At 33.0% G+C, this 14764-nt stretch overlaps 1 protein-coding gene across 8 annotated transcripts in view; it reads right to left on the bottom strand.

Annotated features, from left to right (window-relative positions):
- Positions 1–14764, bottom strand: part of LOC106625520 (uncharacterized) — a 58333-nt gene that overhangs the window by 13192 nt on the left and 30377 nt on the right. For all 8 annotated transcript variants that reach the window (XM_036362341.2, XM_070109558.1, XM_036362343.2 and 5 more), the window contains exon 3: positions 8409–8490. The gene's annotated coding sequence lies outside the window, so the exon portion shown is untranslated. The remainder of the gene's footprint in view (positions 1–8408; positions 8491–14764) is intronic.

Below are 14764 nucleotides of genomic sequence, written 5' to 3'. Positions count from 1 at the left end.
AATTAATTTTATGTGCACTTGGTAAATGAAAAGACGCGTGAATATATCTATATACCTATATATATACATAACTAAATATATGTACATATACATATATATATATATGCATGAGAATGCGCAACTTGAATAGATTTGCGATTTTTTTAATTTTTCGCATTTTTTACAACAACTTTTTTTACTGCAAACACACACACCGTTAAACATTAGACGCCGTCGCTTTGAAATGAAAAGTAACGAGGCCTCTGACTTTTTACTTTTTACACATGATTTACTTAAAGTGGGTTGAATGCATGTAAAAAGCAACGGATTCCCACAACTCACTTTCTATGGCGAAGGGACAGCACGCGACGTCAGTCATTGGCGCTACGTGCCACCAGCTGTGGCCACATGACAACATACATGTGTGAGGTACGTCAGGCAGTGGGAATTACAAAGGGGAGCAAAATGCTGCTTAGTGGGCGTTGACGTGAACCCTTTGCACTGCATGCAATCGCAGTTTATTGTTGTTGTTGTTGTTATGATTCGCACATTTTACAATGAATGTAACGAATTTTTTTTGTTGTTGTTGCCTTTTTAATTCTATTGTGCAAGCTTTCTTTCTTTGCCTTTTTACATTGAAAGTGTTAACATAAAAGTAACTGGAAAGCTGTGTCAGGGCTGCGCGCTTTGACGCCACGCCAGCAACTTAATTAGCCGCTGCGCCACTTTGTTGTAATATTGTTTTTATTGCTTTTGTGCCCGTATACGCCCAACCAGACGCCCTCCAGCGTCACAGTGACTTAGTGCGCACCTTTATTTGTATTTTTGTATGTATGTGTGTGTTTTTGTGTGCTGCGCATGCGCATTGTTTTGCGTACCGCATCGCACTTAAGTGCATGAGCGTGAATATATTTATTTTTTCCAGTTCGCATTTTTGGCCTCAAATTCAATTCATTCGCGCGCACTCTTTTGGCTGCGCTTAAGGTGGACTTGTCTGCAACAAAAAACGCTTTAGTAGATACATAGCAACAACAACAATGTATGCCACTGTTTTATTTCCCCACAACATTGTTGTTGTACATTTTTTTTTTGTTGTTCACTAAAATTCGTGTACAAACCATAAAAGTTCATACCGACATGTGTGAGTGTGTGCTTGTGTATGAGTGTGACGCTTGCAAATTGCTTTATTGCCGCATAGTTGTTGCAATTACAATTTTAGCATTGTGGTTGCACTTGTTCGGCTATTGGCAGCAGCTTAGTGTTATAGCTGCTCAGTGGCTAATTATTTGAAAAATATTTGTGAAATGTTTTGTATTTGTAGTCGAATTGTATGGCAGCGCTGGGAAGCAATGTAACTGTCATGATCAGCGCACTATTAAATTGCTCAATTGCAGTTGTAAATTATAATTTAAACAGATGAATAGGCAATTGAAAAATTCACATAGTCATATTTTCAAATTCAACATAAGAAATGCAATTTGGAAATGTTGGTCAATTGAAAAAATCGAGATATTTGTAAACATTTTACAATATACTCTAGAAATATGTTGTACAGAGTAACTACTCGAGAGGGATTTGGGGTTATACATAAATCAAATGATAACAAAAACAATGAAAAACATGAACTTCGGTTGCATCGAAACTATACATCCTCCACAAATACAAAAGGCTCCTTAGAAGAACTTGATTCCGATCGTTCAGCTTGTATGGCAGCTGTATGCTATAGTCATCCGATCTGAACAATTTCTTCGGATATTATACCGTTGCTTTGGAAAAAAATCCATACCAAATTTTGTGAAGATATCTCGTCAAATCAAAAAGTTTTCTATACAAGAACTTGATTCCGATCGTTCAGTTTGTATAGCAGCTATACGTTGTACTAATCCGCTATCAATAGTTCCATTAGATGAGTAGCTACTTGGGGAGAAGAGGACGTGTGCAAAATTTCAGATCAATATCTCAAAAACTGAGGTGCTAGTTCAGGTATATACAGACAGAAAGACGGGCATAGCTATATCGACATGCTTAGCATTTACGTACATATATATTTCATAGGTCTCCGACATTTGCTTATATTATACGAATTAAATAAATAAATTAATGAATTAATACAAATAAATGGTTCATATTAAACTTTTTTATTTCCACTTTGAGCGCAAAATATAATAGTATTTATTTAGCGGAGACACATACCAATGTTACCTGAATATAATATGTAAGATAGACAGCTGGAAAAATTAAGATTTCTTGTTAAACTTGGTACCAGTGTTTCTTTGGAGTTTGGTATTGCAGATCTGCAAAATAAGATGATTTTCATGCCCACCAAATCGTATCGGTAAACTAAAAATTTTCGTCCACCAAACTCATCTAGCATTTCCCAAGCGGCAGTATTAGGCATAGAGAAGGTTTGTGGAGCTATATAGAATATCTACGGGATGATTTACAGGAACATTTCCGGCAACGAAAAAGCAGACGAGTTTTGCAAATCCGAAGCAGAGTTAATAACCAATATATAGCGGGCATATACACAATTTGAACAAATATCTTGGAAAAGTGGAAGATTTATAACTAAGTGCAAGGTAACAAGGCAGATATGGCCTAATACTATGAAATGACAAGATTATAAAGTTCTTGCGATAGTGTATCCAAATAGCGCATCTAGTGCATATTAAGCCCGAGGAAGTTGCACTTCTACCTATCTGCCTACTAAAAATACTATAAAAGTCTAACCAATAACACCAGAAACAATATCAAAATCCTTTAATAGAGTTTGAAAAAGTATGTAATTATACCTCAACCACGTCTACTTCTAATATAATAAAACACAAGATTAATGTCGGTCCATAACTTTTCCAGACCTTTGGTGAGTCATATCGTTCCATAACTGAAGGTTTGAACCTCAACTACTCAACCTCGCTAGACTGAGATACTGTTATGACAATTTCAACTATCTACAGTTAGTGCAGTTAGATTTATATTTATATATACGGTGCAGTGGTTCGAAATAACATCCACTTGAATCGACAGTTACGGTAGTCATAGTTTTAAGAGTTCGTTTGTCAGACTTGTCCTGAAGAAGACAGCACTCCCAATTGTTCTCTGCCAAGTAAAATGAATTGGAATGCTCTTCATCTGGCATACTCATCAACATTGTGATTATTCAGATGATATTAAAATACCATTCACCAATCATCTTAGCTTTAAAACTATTACTTGAAAGAAAATGCCATGGGATGGAAAGTCCATCTCCGAACTTATCATTTAACTTCGAAAGATCGCTGAATATTCTTGGATTGTGGGAAAATAATATTCCCACAAACTTTTCAAAAATTTTGAAGTGACTTAATTTATACTCTCAAACAAATTTGTTGTTTCGAGTTCACCCATAACCTATTGCACTTTTACCAGTTTCAAAGCAAACCGTTACATAAAAAGTGGGCGTGACTACCTGAAATACATTTCGATACTAAAAATTTCAATATATTTATGATATTATATTATTATGTGCAGTCGATGAATCAAAACTCCGCCTTCACATGAATAAAAGTGAAATTATTGTAATTGAACGCAGAGAGCGAACATTTTCACCAAGAAGCATGCAAGCGCATACAAAGCTAACCGAATGATTGATTAAGTAAGTTCAAGAGCACACAATGTTGCCAACTCGTCGCGAATCTTATAAACGCGCCAACATGAGACATTTGCATTTTCCCTCCGTGCCGAACGCTGAACTTGGCAATTGCACGTGGCTTCTTTGAAATAAATTACATTTGGAAAAGCAGCAACAATAACAAAAAGTAAAAACGAATCAAAAGCAATTATTTTAAAAGCAGCGCACTGAGGGCCATAAGTAGATTGCTAAGTATGTATATGTGCAGAGACATACTTACACATGAAAGATTCAGCAGTCTTTGTTACAATTTTCGCCTCCAAGTTGCTGGCGATGAAGAAACTGCGCGCCGAGTTGACAGTAATGACAATATAAGCTTATTATAGTAGCCATCATAAATAAGCCATTTGTTGGCCAATGACATATTGTTAGTGAATAATTATAAAGGTCTTTGTGGCTTCGATAAGTAGCAAGTATTTCATTGATGAAATTGGTAATAATAACAAATTGGTGCTTTGAAAAATGAAAATGACGTAGAATATTATGAAACTTGCAATTAAGCGCGGCATTGACTGTGTGTGAAATCGTTTTAAGGCGCCTAAATATTTCTGATGAAATATTGACAAAAATTAGACTTTGATTATTTTTTTTTTTGCAATATGATATATTTTTACTTTCCCTTTTTAAAAAATATTTTGAATTTGTTATTCCATACAAAGGGGGTATCGTGTGGTAATTATTGCATATTAACTTTTTTCAACATAATTTATTATACATATTTTCACCAACTCGTATGCGCTTGTTTGCTGAAGACAACGTTAAAAGTCTGCAATTTTTTAAATGTATTCCATATAGCCCGAAATCGAAAATTGAGGCAACTCTCTCGGAAAATTTTGATAACCCCAAATCGAAAATTGGTGACACTCTCGAAAAATTTCGATTCTGTATTGAACGGTGACATTTTTTTTTAGAAAATGTTACTATAAAAACTAAATTTCTTTAATTCATTTTTGGAAGCCTATATCTTCAACTTTCTCACATAAAGACAAAAAATTTACCGTTATCAAGTAAGCGAGCTGTAAAAGAGCATTCGATTGAACAATAAAATGCACGTGAAGGAACAAACTCGGCAATTTTTCGCAGTACAGACTGTGTTTGATTACAGTAGGCGGTAGCAATCGTAATATAATATTTCAAAGCAATAACATGTATAAGAATGAGAATTGGAGAAGTACTGGGGAGTTTTCAAACAATCACAATCACAAATCTCAAATATCCCAGGTGTTTTATATTATATTACCCTCATTCTGAGAATATTTTCTAGCACAATTAAACAGAATTAAGCATATTTCAAAGTAATTAAATTAAAATGCAAATACGAGTAGAATAAATTTTAAACTCTTGTTAATTATCTTCCGCATTATCCTGAGTGAATTAAACTAGTTGCAAACCAATTTAGAGTGCAACTTTATGCCGACCAACTGGCTTACAGCACGTATACAGCTTGCGATAATGATGGTTGAATCAAGTGCTGAAAGTCAAAGCGGCTAAATCTGGGTAAACAGTTTCAGCTTGATAACTCAAGAAAACTAAAATTCAAGATTTAGACTTCTCAATGAGCGCGTTATATACAGTTATCTTTCATGACAAAGATTTGTTTGTTAGGATCGACAAATTGTCATATTATTTTTAAAAATTTATAGAAAATTAATATCGGTGTTACAGTTCAGCAAAACTGTTTTGAAATAGTAATAAACCTAATTAGAAAAGACTAAATGCTATTTCCACTAATATGAACTGCAAATGCAGCAATTCAGTTGCTTTCCTTACAAGTCAGAGATATCAATATGAGGAATTAAAAAATCGCTGCCATAAATATACCACCTGCTTTAAATATACTAGTCACATACCAGTTCAAAATCGACCAAAGGTTTAATAAATGCATCGAAAATAGTTTTATAACTCGGCGATAGACATGTAGTAATTTATTGTCTACCATATGTATATATTTTATCCACTAATAATATGGCTTGAGTAAAGTATGTTTAACTGCTGGATAATTCGCAGTTAAAAAAGTGACGACAATTTCCGCTGACAACTATTAATAACATTAATATTAATGAATGAGAATTGCAATTGTTTACCTTTTGAGTTGATTTGCAATTCTCTGATTCAGTTTAAAATTGTTAACTGTTGTTTATCCGGGTTGATTTTGCGAAAAACGTGTGAATGCTAACTTCAGCTAACTAATTATGTCAATTAGATTAATTAAGTAAATGAATTATTACTTACTGGCTCAGCTAAATATCATATTTTTCTGACTGCATATACTTATGTGTATATCGAAGCGAAAAATAGTAATTTGAAATGGAATTCTGGTGAGTAATTACACGATGCAATTGCCAGGGTGCCCGTTTGTCGGAAAATTATTTTGTATATGATTATGTGAGAGGTGATTTTGAGCGTGACACCAAAATTTTTCAATATGTTTAGATTTCGCAATACAGGGTGCCTAGTTTTTCGTAATTTTTACAACATACAATTTTTTGGAAATTCCTAACACGAATTTGAGTTTTGCTTTTAAAAAATTACGCTAATTGTCTTGCTCAAAACGTTTACATTCATATAAAGTTTTTTTTTATCATTTACTATATATAATTTTCCAAATAACATCAGATTCTCGTAATGTTAATAAAAACCTTCAAATGCTCGATATTGATAAATATTTTCGCTTATGTCGTATATAATGATTTTTGTTACCCAATACTGACTTCCACACTTCTGATTAGCTTATTACCATCAATATCGCTCTGAGTGAAACATAAAGTAACTATTAGACCGAATATAAAATAATACAGTTCCGTAAGTTATCTCAGCAATAGAATCATATTATCATACTTCAGGCATTACGAAAATATTCGATTCCCTCGAGTTTAGCCCTTTCTTTTTTATTTAGCATTAACATTTTTCTAAATAAGGTAAGTTTATTTAATTTGAAACCACTTGCAGAATTTTTGAATTTTTAAAAATGAAAACATTTATCCTTTTCAAGCCCAAATTCTACGAGAATACATTAATTTACAATAATAATAATAATAAATAAAATATGCTAAGTGTAAGCATCTTGTTTATTTTATTTAGTTTGTCACGGAGTTAATAACATCCAGAAGAAAACGTCGGAGACTCTATAAAGTATATATATGTATATATATAATATACAAATGATCAGCGTGAAGAGCTGAGTCGATTACGCCATGTTCGTCTGTCTGTCTGTATAAACGCGAAATATTCCCTCAGTTTTTCAGATATCGATCTGAAATTTTACACACGTCCTTTTCTATCCAAGAATATGCTCATTTGTCGAATAAGTCGATATTTGATTAATTTAGGATATAGCTGCCATACAAACTACACTATCAAATTCAAGTTCTTGTATGAAAAACTAACAAGTAATCTTCACAAAACTTGTCGTGGATTATTATCCAAGCCAACGGTATAATTTTCGAACGAATTTTTTACATCGGATCACTATAGAATATAACTCGATATAAGTATATATGATCTGTATATTTTACAGTTATCACTGAATGCTCAGAAAATAGCTATAATCAAGTGCAATAAACTTTATTCAAAGCCACAGTTTATTCAGCCGTTATAGGCATCATAATACTTATGTCAACGGTTTAACGGTTTCAATTCTCTCTATTTATGTGAAATAAAAACTTACAGTCTTAATGCTAATAACTCATTTTTTGCAGCTTAGCTACACTATTGTCTGAAAATATTAGCGCATTATTTTATTTATTTCTCATAATTTAACAATCGAACACTTACAAGTATGTATGTATGTATTTACATTATAATATGTATGCACAACTATGTAGCTGTGTCTTCTGCCACGCCACACAAATTCTATTGTATGCTTTGTAAGAATAATTACACGCTAAAGTGCCGACAGCAATTACGTCGTCGCATTTAAGTCTTACGACCTTACATTATTTTATAGCATTTTATAGCAATGAGCAAAGATACGAATGAATCAAGCAGTAGAAGATGTAGCAGAAACTGAAAGAATCAGCAAACACAAAAAACCTCGACAAAAAGAACGCGACTGAAGATGAGCGTAATGATGAACCGCCCACGAACGCAAAATACTGAAGCATATATTTGTATATGTGAGTGTGTGAGCACAAAAAGGCGTTTGCAAAATCTTGGACTGTCAGTCGGCGTAACAATTATTTTATAGTAGGTAAATAAATTTTGCATACACGCAACCACCTTGCATTGTCTGCCTTTTTCGGCATAGCCATATGCACTCACATTTTTTACACGACTGTATACGCACTGCCTTTTGCATTCGCATTGCACACCTTATGCAAATGGTCACGATTTTGCAATGCACAAAAATATTAACAGCAGACGGCTACTAACACATGCATGTTACTCATACGCAGCGGTGGCCACAAAAAAACTTCGCATTGTTTGGTATTGCGGCTTTTTTCGTTAATTATTAAGCAACACGGCTGGTAATTAGTGATTTGCAAAGTGTTACAATACATACATACATACATCCATATATAAAATGTCGGTATGTAGCTATGATGCGCCATTAAGCCAAAGAAAGGACAGGAAGTCATCGAAGTAGGTAAACAGTAGCGTTTGTTTATTTCATGTAGGTGTAAAACTCGTAATTTCCTCAGTTTTTACGCTAATTACTTACATTGTATATGTGATAGTGCGCTATTAACTGTTTCTGTTTTGCTTTCATGCTAATTGCCTTATTGATTACATGTGTATATACATACATAAGAGTACTTACTTTGATGAGGTGTAAATGTAAAAAAACAACAGTGATTCACTTGTGACAACAGCTCTCTTGATCGCGTGAGGGTGACATTGGACTGTAAAAAAAATAAAAAAAATATGTAATACAAATCAGTTGAAGTTAATAAACCATAAGCTTTTATGTCAGCTTTACATTCCCTTGCATGTCAGCCTTAAAGTTTAATTAACAAATATAATTAAGTAGTATAATTAAACCCAAGTTCCTCGTAAATCTAAGTAAGTATATGTTCAAGAAAATATTCACTTGTAATTACTTAAATATGTATATATAGTTGTATCTCCGTCAGTGATAATTTTGAAAGTGAATTTTCTCACAAAATCTCAGGTATGCCGCTGCAATTATCGCGCTATTTAAATGCAAAGCTTGTACTGCGCATATTTTCAACGAAATAATTTATCACATTTTCAAATGGAATATAAATTACTTTGGGTAAGGCTAAGTTCCATATAGGGCAGGCAAGCGGTAGTGATGGCTTTAAGGTAGATTTTAGGTACAAGGGGAAGTACAGTAGTATTCTACATAACATACTCATCGTAGTTAGCGCTAAAAGTGAATATTGTTCTTTTCATATACAGCATGTAAAGTTTTGATATTTAGGGTGACCACAAAATGTATTTTTGCGGTGTCCAGAAAAAAATTATTTACAAAAATTGCCTTGAAAACTATTTCGATTTAATTTCTTCAAAGATATGCCCACTAAAATTGCTTATTTATGGTAATGGTTTTTAAGAGAAATACGCTGAAATACCACAATTTTTATTTTTTTTAAGGTTAAAAAGATTTTTTTCAACAATTTGAAAAGAAAAAACAATTAAAAAAATATAATTAGTTAGTTATTTAAAAATCATGGCAACCTAGTTCTCTTCCATATTTCATCTTTCACTCTCAGCTTATTGATTTTATTTTATATTTCAAAACTAGCATTACTTTTTTGTATGGTGGCAACTCTAACTAAATAACTGTTTTTAATAAACTGTCATCCTAAAAGTATGTAAAGGTCTAAACGGTAGAAGAATGAAGTTTAGGTCTTGCTAAAAATTATAAAATAGCTTTTGAGACCCGAAAGAAAAATAACGCACAGTATCTTAAAAGCTACATTGCCGTATTTTAAAGAAACAGTTAAAAACGTTGCCATAGTAATGCTAAGATCAATTAGATAACTTAGTTACTTATCACTTATACCTAGATTTGAAAACTTTGTGGAAAGCATATACAAGAGGCTTAAGGTATCCAAAAAAGGCTTCAGTAAACAAAAGGTATATATTATATTATCATGTTGTTGTTGTACCGGCAGAATTCTGTCGAGCTGACAGTGCTTGACCGGGTAAAAATCCGGGTCAGTTCCGGTTACGTAGACCCGACGGTTGTGGAAACGGTATAATTCCATATATTATCAGCTTTCCCTATGCTTGAAACCTATAGAAATTTTTTATACCGACCGCCTTCAGTAGCTAAAAAAAACCCACTGAGTGCAATAACTCTTCATATCACAACAACTTCATATCAAACACGCTAACGAACCTCAACTCACTCTAATCCATGTCAGCCGAAAAGCACCATTGCTATCGCATTCCTAATGACTCTGAATACTCCTCGAACATTCCTAGTATTTTGAAAATTTTCAGACTGCTTTCTGATAAAAAAATTCATATTTAAAACGCCAATAGTAGTGAAATAAAATTTACGTCATAGCAATTTAATGTTCGTTACTCATAGGCCTCTCTAAATAAAAACAGCTTTGAGTCACTTATTTATTTACTGTTCATTCCTTGTCTTTTGTCATAAAAAGTATTCAGCATTTACTTTTCAACTGCAACTTAGCAACGTAAAATCACGTCCCTCGGCGAACTTTTCAAGCGCTGCAGCTCTGACACACTTGTGCATTTCTCTACATCGCTTTCAATTTAATTAAAATGCCGCTGGCAGAATATATTCGCCTTTGTGCAATTTGTTGGTGTAACATCATAACTAATTCAAATCTGCGACACTGCGACAAAGTCAATTCAAGTCAAGTTCCCTTATATGAAGATGAACTTGACTTTACGCAAATTGGCGCTCGCCGTGCAACGAGTTGAACGTTAATTGTTTTCGAGCTCAATGGATAACAGTTGTTATTAAAAGGCGTACATATGTATATGTGTTTGCATAGAAATGTTGGAACATTTCTAAAAGCTTGGCATTTTTTTAATTTACTTGAAATTGCTTATTTTAGTTGTGATGATACTTGTTTTTTTTTTGTTGGCTTATGAGTCAGAGTCTAATTAAAAGTGAATTGGCATATTTCTACTAAATGCAAATAATAATGAGTTTATTTTCTGTGCTATTCAAACTGTTTGAAATACTTAGAGATCGTGCAGGATTGCATTCTGCAATGAAAATTATTTGAATGCTCAACGATGAGCAAACTTAATGTCAATATTAGCTGCCTTCGAATTGACAAACATTAGAAAGTCGCGAACCGAATACATTATACGACTACACCACTTTGATGAGATAGCCAGCAGAGGAATGGGGAGTTTATGACGGTTGTTGTTATGATCTAAAAATTTCCCTATATATTAAAATATGTCATTGTTGTGTGATCTGGTTGGTTCAAAATAACAGTTAATTATATTGGAATAAGTCTCTGTATATTTCAGAATACCAATTTTAAGTCCGATATGTCTAAAATTAGGCATTACTTAACATTCAAACCGACAGACAAACCATTAGGTTAAGTTCAATAGCTGATCCAAGGGATCGCACTTGAACTACTATATACAGCCCTTTGTGAAAATAGAACATAAAATAGAACTTCTGTAATGAGATCTTCCACAAAGCGGCTCAGAATACCAATTTTCTGCCAATAAAAATCTGCTAAGTCTTTTTATTCTTATTATTATTTAATTTATTATTATTATTAGTATTTCCACTAGCTCAGCGGAAGTTTAAGCCTTGATTTTAATAAGACAGGATACTCAAGAAGAAAATGTGGAAATGTTTCAACGTTGTCTTCTTCCCAACACCTACTATAACATGCAACCGAAGAAGATTCTCAACGTTACCAGGTATATCACGACTTGAAAACTGCTGCAGTAGTGAAGAAACCTGAAACTGAAATTAATAGAATCTAGCAGTAACCTGCGATTAACATTCTCACAAGTTTAGACCCGTAAGGAAGCACGCTCTCCCTCATCCATAGAAACACAGATTTTCTGAGTTTGATAGTAACATTCGCGTTCATACACCTAATTATATTAATTTTAAATTGGATCGGACTAAAACTAAAAAAAAATGTACAGAACTATATATAAATTTTTTGTATTATATACACATGTAAATAAACCTACGTCGAAACTAATAAGTATATTTCAAAAGAAAAAATAATTGAAAGCAGGAAAAATATGACCTGAGTTGATATTTTAAGTAACATAGTGCCACATAGTAACATTCCATTTGTTTAATAGTAAAACTTGATATGCTTGAATATTTGTTCGTAAATGTACCGAAATGCTCGTTTAAAATAATATATGGATTATTTCCGTCTAATGCCGTTAATTAGAAAACAAAACGATAATTAAAATAGTGCTTCCCAAACGTATCAGTGACTTGATGTAAGGAATTTTCAACACAAATTTGCAAAAGTTTTAGCGCGTATCCGGTAAAGCATGACCAATATTACCATATGTGCCGAACTCAAAAAAAAAAAGATTTTTGTTGATAAAGCAATACTTTCAATTCTAGAGAAAAAAAATATTATTTTTCAAAATTCAGCAATAAAAATTGAAATCAAATTATTTTTAAACACTAATAGAACAAAAAGATTTTTAATAATCACCTAATACTAAGTAAAGTTATTACAAAAGACCTTAATTGTCGAAAAATAAAATTAAAAAAAAAATAAAATTCAAAACACAAAAGTTTTAAAAACTTAAAAATTTTCATTTCAAATTTTTGTTTCTCCCTACAAATTTACTGTATGCTCTGACTTAGTAGCAAATTATATATGCAAATTCACATATATATATATATATATGTATCTATGTATGTATGTATGTGCGTGCGCTTACGTACCACAATTTATAAATTTTAATGCACCAATTCCATTTGCAACAGCGCAGCAAACCGCAAAGTAATCCGTTAATATAAAAACATGTAAATAACGGCATAAAATAACAAGACAAACTTTTAGCGAAGTTGCCACACGATACGCACTCACTCGCAAGTCCAGACAGGCAATCGCTCATTTTAGACACGTTTAAGTGCAACAAATAAGAGGAGCTTCACGCAAAGCCCGCAAAGCCATTAACGAAATATGAGAGCAGTTATGGCGTGTGTGCGAAGAAAATTTCTGGTGCGTAGAATTTTGGAAAAAATTAAACAAAAAAAAAACTACTTGAATGTGCCAAATGAAACAAATACCCGCTTTTGAAGACAAAAAGGCAAAAATATGAAATTACAAAGTTATTGGGGTTTCAGAAGAGAAAGTAACAGAAAACTAATATATCTACAAAAGGTTTATTTCAATGAAATATAATAACATAATATAACACAATTTAACTTAACTTATCATAATTTAACTGAATTTAACGTACATAACGCAACTTAACTTAACTTAACTCAATTTAACAAAACTTAATTTAACACAACTTATCATAACATAACCTAACTGACCTTAACATAACTTAGCTTAACTTAAATTAACTTGACTTAACTTAACCTACTTTAACTTACCTTAAATTAACTTGACTTAACTTAACTTACCTTAACTCAACTTAACTTAACTCAACTTAACATAACTTAATTTAACACAACTTATCTTAATATAAACTTACTCTCGTTAACATAACTTAACTTGACTTAACTTAACTTAACTTAACTCAATTTGGCTCAATTCAACAAAACCTAATTTAGCACAACTTATCTCAACATAACCTAACTGACCTTAACATAACTTGGATTAACTTAAATTAACTTGACTTAACTTATTCTTACTTAACTTAACTTGACTTAATTTAACTTAACTCAACTTAACATAACCTTAACCTCGTTACCATATCATAACATAACTTGACTTAACTTAACTTAACCTAATTTAACCTAACTTAACTTAAGTCAACTGAACATAACATAACATAAAATATTTAGTAACTCGTTAGCATAAAATCTGCGTCCGATAAATCCAAGACTTCTCCATCAGTTAAATTTGAAATTTTTCGAAATCCAAGTTTCTAAAATTTTAAAATTTACTAACCTCCCAATTTTAGGAAGTCGTAAAAATGTAATAAACTAATTTGTAATAAGAATCACGCACAGCTTAATCTTCCACCTGCTGAGCGTACGGGTTGCGTTCAAGACGCATGCAATCTTAAGCCAACTGCCAGCCAACGAGCATTTGCTTTTAACGCCAAGCGCAACACGAACGATATTGTGTTACATTAGTGCGAGTATGGCAATAAACGTGGCCATAAACATACCATACATACATATGTTAGTAAGCTTATCTAGCGTGTCGCTATAGCTGGCATGACCGAAGCAGTGCGCTTTACTCGCTAAGTAAGGTGTGTTCTGCTTGCTATTAAAGTGTGTTGGTCGCTAAAATAAAAAAAGATAAGTTGAATTGAAAATCATACACATACATGTATATATGTGTAGTTGATGTGAAGTCTCCACGCGTTGCCACGCATTAGTACCGAAAGTGAAAACAAACGAAGAAGAACTTTTATTCATTTCAGTCACATGTACATGTGTGTGTGTGCATACCTCGGCTTGTACGTATATAGTATTTTTGGGTAATGACCACATTTTACCTTTGTAGACACATATTATCTATTCTTTGAGTCCACCTACTCATTACACAAGTCCAACGCGGGCGACCTTAATTTGCTTTTGATATGCACGCCAACGTGAAGAAATACGGCGTGTAGAACCTACAATGCACACGCATTCACACAAACACCTTTTCGTATATATGGTACATATAATCATTTACACATACATACATATGTGCATAAGATAGATAACGTGTATGTAAATTGTAGTTGTGTGACAGTGTTTACGGAAAACACCTTTTTAGCAAGCAAGCAGGCGGCTTAGTCCCCAACCCAAGCGCGCGCATTAACCTATTTCGCCGCGTCGTTGCATATAATTTGTGTGTTTGAGCTACATTTCGTACGCAGAGCAATTTAATGGCGCGTGTCCGCTGCTTGCCTTACTCTATACAAGTATGTTTGTATATATCTTTTCTTGGCTTGGAAATTGTCAACATATCAGATGTCAGATGACCTGCACTTTTTTGGTTGAACTAAATTAGGTTAGATCAACTTCGATTCGATAAATTAGGTTAGATC

The sequence above is a fragment of the Bactrocera oleae genome, chromosome 5 (genome assembly GCF_042242935.1).
Source record: "Bactrocera oleae isolate idBacOlea1 chromosome 5, idBacOlea1, whole genome shotgun sequence".
In the NCBI taxonomy this organism is placed as follows: domain Eukaryota; kingdom Metazoa; phylum Arthropoda; class Insecta; order Diptera; family Tephritidae; genus Bactrocera; species Bactrocera oleae.
The sequence above is the reverse complement of the archived record's forward strand: the minus strand, read 5'-3'. Positions and strand labels throughout refer to the sequence as shown.